Source organism: Parasteatoda tepidariorum, chromosome 7, assembly GCF_043381705.1.
Source record: "Parasteatoda tepidariorum isolate YZ-2023 chromosome 7, CAS_Ptep_4.0, whole genome shotgun sequence".
Classification (NCBI taxonomy): domain Eukaryota; kingdom Metazoa; phylum Arthropoda; class Arachnida; order Araneae; family Theridiidae; genus Parasteatoda; species Parasteatoda tepidariorum.
The window spans coordinates 32496489-32500930 of NC_092210.1; the positions used below are offsets into that span (position 1 = coordinate 32496489).

General features: G+C 27.1%; 1 long non-coding RNA gene across 1 annotated transcript in view; it reads right to left on the minus strand.

Annotated features, from left to right (window-relative positions):
- Positions 1-2855: 2855 nt before the first annotated feature.
- LOC107446678 (uncharacterized) overlaps positions 2856-4442 on the minus strand; it is a 15992-nt gene continuing 14405 nt past the window's right edge. The window contains exon 3 of the long non-coding RNA XR_011637246.1: positions 2856-2940. This is a non-coding gene — a long non-coding RNA (uncharacterized lncRNA). The remainder of the gene's footprint in view (positions 2941-4442) is intronic.

Sequence of the window (4442 nt, forward strand, 5' to 3'; positions counted from 1 at the left end):
CTATATTTGTGTTGATTTTTTAATATAATTTTTAATTTTCACAAAATAGGTACCTCTCAGAAAAACCCAGACAGACCCCTGAAGTATTCTTTAAATTCTCTATTTAATCTAGTCTTTAAATTTTAATCATGCATTTCTTTCAAAACAGTTGCTATGCATTCAAAGCCATGTATTATAATGAAAAATTATTTTAGTTAGAGCTTCTAAAATATTGTTACAACATAGTTTTAATATTAAGTTAATTTGATTAAACACTTATAACTTTTTTTAATCATAAATTAAAGTTCTTACAGTGTATTTGAATAAAAATCAAAAAAATCTGATTTAAATCAAAAAAATCCGATTTAAATCAAAAAAATCTGATTCTTTTGATTTTTTTTAAAAAAATTCAAGCCTTGTGATCGCATTTGGTGACTAATCAGGTGCGGAATCACTTTCATTACACTTGATTTTTTACTAAGCAGTTTTGCGTTGTCTTAAAATAATTTCGGTAAAGAATTAAGTTAAGTATTGCGTTTTCATCTGTGTAGTGCATTTTTGCTTTTCATTTGTATTCTCTTTACGACAAAACTATCTTTTTTTTTGGAAGAAAAAAAAACATGCACATTTCTGATTTTTTCCTTTTTCTTTTATGTTATACTGCACATAAAAAAATTTATGTTTCAGAGAACTTCGAGAACACACGTTAAAATTTGAGGATATTTTCTGTCCTTCAAAAGTTTTGGAGAGCAACCAATGAAATTCGAAGACTGTTCTCATGATTTGAAGACGTCTGGGTCATCTCACCCTTGCCAATAAAAACGTAACAAAAAGATTTTTCTATTTATAACTTGATTTTTTTTTTCCTCTTAAAAACCAATTTTTAACAATCGGAGATAGCAACCAAGCAACCTTCTTTCACAGTAGAAAAAAATTGACCCGCAAGAAATAAGCTTCTTCCAACCCAAATGGAAGAAACTCTATTTTAAAAATGAATATCAAATATTTAAATAATTGTTTTAAATAATTCATAATTGTAATACACTTTAAATAATATTAATTTTTGTGACATTTAATATATCAATTTTAAATAATTAAAATCTAATAAACAGAAAAAATTCCAGAATTTTTTTATGAATTTCTTAAAAAAATTTAATTATTTGCAATATTTCATGTCAAAGAATAAAAAAACTTAATTTTATATAATTATATAAAAAAACTATTAAAATAACATCAAATTTTATTAATACCACTAAATTAACAAATCACATACATCTAAGAAACACATATTAAATTCCTAATAATAAACAGCATACTAATTTTTATAATCAAATAATATTAAGTATGAATATTCAAATCAAATCTTAGATAATATACATACAACTGAAAATTCTCCAAAAATCTAAGTAATACATAAATAATTTTTTCTTTAAAAAAAGTAAATGAAAAACTTTAAACTTTCTGTTAATATATTAAATTTAATTTGTTTAAATTTGAGTTATTCTTATAACAATTATTGTTAAAGAATTATATTGGTCATTTTTAATTTATTCCATTTAATCCAGTTTCTTCGTATATTTTAAGTTTTTTCCACCATCTTGGAAATAAAAGGTTTCTTCTGAACGAAATGACAACCTGTTTAACAAAGATATTTTTTTTTTCGAAGAAAAAACCGCTTGGTTTAAACGAGACAAATTTGAATCAATTTAACTTTTAGTGTATTGCTAATGTTTAATATTTTTTCCCTAAGTGGCGAAAAATTATACTAGTGAGCAATTTTTTTTGTTGTTGATAGATCTTAGCATGAGATTTTTTAATAGATCTTAGTTACTTTCGCATCGCTGATCTCAAATCTGCAATAGGTTTCTGTCTCCAAGCTACAATTTTCTTAAATGACATTTTTTGTCAAAATGTAGAGGCTTTAAAGACTTTTTACATAGTAGGGCATCGCGTAAATAATGTGACAAACTTTTAGGGGAGTTAGGCACATCATTAGGATTTAAATTGCATAGGAACCCATGCCCGAAAATGTCGTCGAACGTGGTTAGGGGGGCTTCTCTTTTAATGACCTATTCAGAAGCACACGTCAACAGTGGCGTATAACGACATTTCAGTGCATGGGTTCTAATGCAATTTCAAACCTAATAGTGTGCTTTAACTCCCCCCAAAGGTTTCTAGCAACATTTGCGTAACCCCCTATTATATACTTGTTCTTAAACTTGTACATTTCGACAAAAAAATTGACTAAAAATGTCATTTTAAAAACATCTGTAGCTGTAGGAAAAAAAAATCATTCCAGATTTGAAATTCCCCATACACAAATTAAGCAATATCAAGTTTTTGTATAAATGCAACAAAAAATTTGTCCCTTTATCTTATTCAGTTTTATGAAATCAGCCGCCTTATAAAATCGCGTGTTCTCAAAATGGAAGTGATCTTAAAAGGCGGCGGGCATTGTACTTCTATCCGTTTTTTTTCTCCCTGAAGAGCAATTTTCTTAGCTGTGACTCCTGTTTCATCAATGGAATTAGTAAGATTGTATAAAACCTAAAATCTTGTGGGGAGAGACCATTAGACAATGCCAACCTTCATCTATCAAAAGGAATTGATCAAGATTGAATCAAGTTGGCACGTCTTATATACTAGTGAATTGATGTTTAATAATCGTAGTGGTAGTTAAGACACAATCTGTTCTTTAAAGCTAAGTACTTTCAATAAAAAAGTAAACGACACAATTTTTAAGCACTTTATTTTATAGCAATCATTTCAAATGGTATTGAATTATTTTAAATGATGAGCAAGTCAGATGAAGCATGATGTCTTTGCAAATGTTCATTTTTTTAAGCAGTCACTTATGCCAAGGGATGATATAATATAACAAAACAGCAATGAGAGCAATAATCACCAAGCTGCATATCGATATACCAACAAGTCCTTCTATATAAAAACTATTTTCGATATCTGAAACAGAAGAAAGTACCATTATGAATAAGTATTTAAAAATATACTCACTTGAATAGAATCTTTATTGAAATAATCAATTATCAACTAAATTAAAATAATCAATGAAGCGTTACGAGTTACAACTTTTAAGGTTTCAGGCTTCATTAAAACAAACTCATATTTTTATGATAAATTATTAATGAGATTAAATTATGATACAATAACGTTATTCATCTTTAATTGGTTTCGCTAAACGAGTTTAAAGATTGAATAATAGAATTTTACTCATAAGTAGAAAGGTTTTGTCTTTTATTAAATACATATTTTTCAAACTTAAAAGAAAAAAATACGTTTGAATAAACCGTATTTTTTGGTGATTCATAAAATATGTGCCTCTCGTTCAGTTTCTTTCATTTTTTTCCCGTTTAAGCAGTAGCATTCACAAAACCGATGATAAAATGTAAGCACACACGTAAAAACGATTTTATGATCGCTAATATTTTACGATCGATTCACATGCTACACAAAACTAAAACCACAACACCTCCCGTAAATATTTCGAATTTCGAAAAAAAAAAATGTTGTCATTGATAAAATATAAAAAGAGTTTTTTTAAAAGTCTCGTGTTAAAAATTAGTTCTTTGACGCAGAGGGGACACCGGTGTCTTTTTTATATATATATTTTTTTCTGGCGCTCTAATTACAAGGAAAAATATATTTTGACATTCTTGAATCATAAAAAAACAGTATAATAGTCACTAAAAAAACTTAGATTATCGGAATAATATTTGTACCTAAAATATAAAATCTGAAAAAAGTAGTTAAAAAAAATTTTTTTTTACATTCATATTCAAAAACTTATTAATAATTGATTTTGCAATTTAAATAAATTTCAATGATGAATAACTACTTCTCTTAGATCTAAATAACTGCAAGTAAGTGCTAATTTGGAAAATTATTATTTAGAAGTGAGCCGTGATTGGAAGATTTTAACTTTAACGTAGAAAAAAACACTGGTGTTTCTTGCTGTATTTCATAACCTTAAATTATTAAAATGCTAAACATAATATTTTCTATTCATTTTGACATAAATTAATACAAAATAAGGAAAAAGTATGAAGAGTATTAATAAAAAATCTGCATCAGGGATAATACGGTGTTAAGAATATGGGAGAAAAGCACTTTCACCATGGAACAAATTTTACTCACGAGAAACATTATTCCTAATTGGGTATAATATGAAAAAAACACACCTACTTCGATTTAGTAGGAACAACATATGACGCAATGCTAAACGAATGGAATGAAAGAATATAGAATGTGTCACTTAAGAGAATTGATACTTGATAGGTGTTTTAGTTGTTGTTGTTTATTTAGTTGTATTTAGTTTCAATAACTTTTCTTTATAATGCAATAAAATCTGGCGAGCAGCTATTTAAACGATCGAACACTTCGTTTGTTTATTTGTGGCTTGAAGTTAGGCTCGCAGAAAATGCCGTTCATGGGTTAAATTTAGTAGG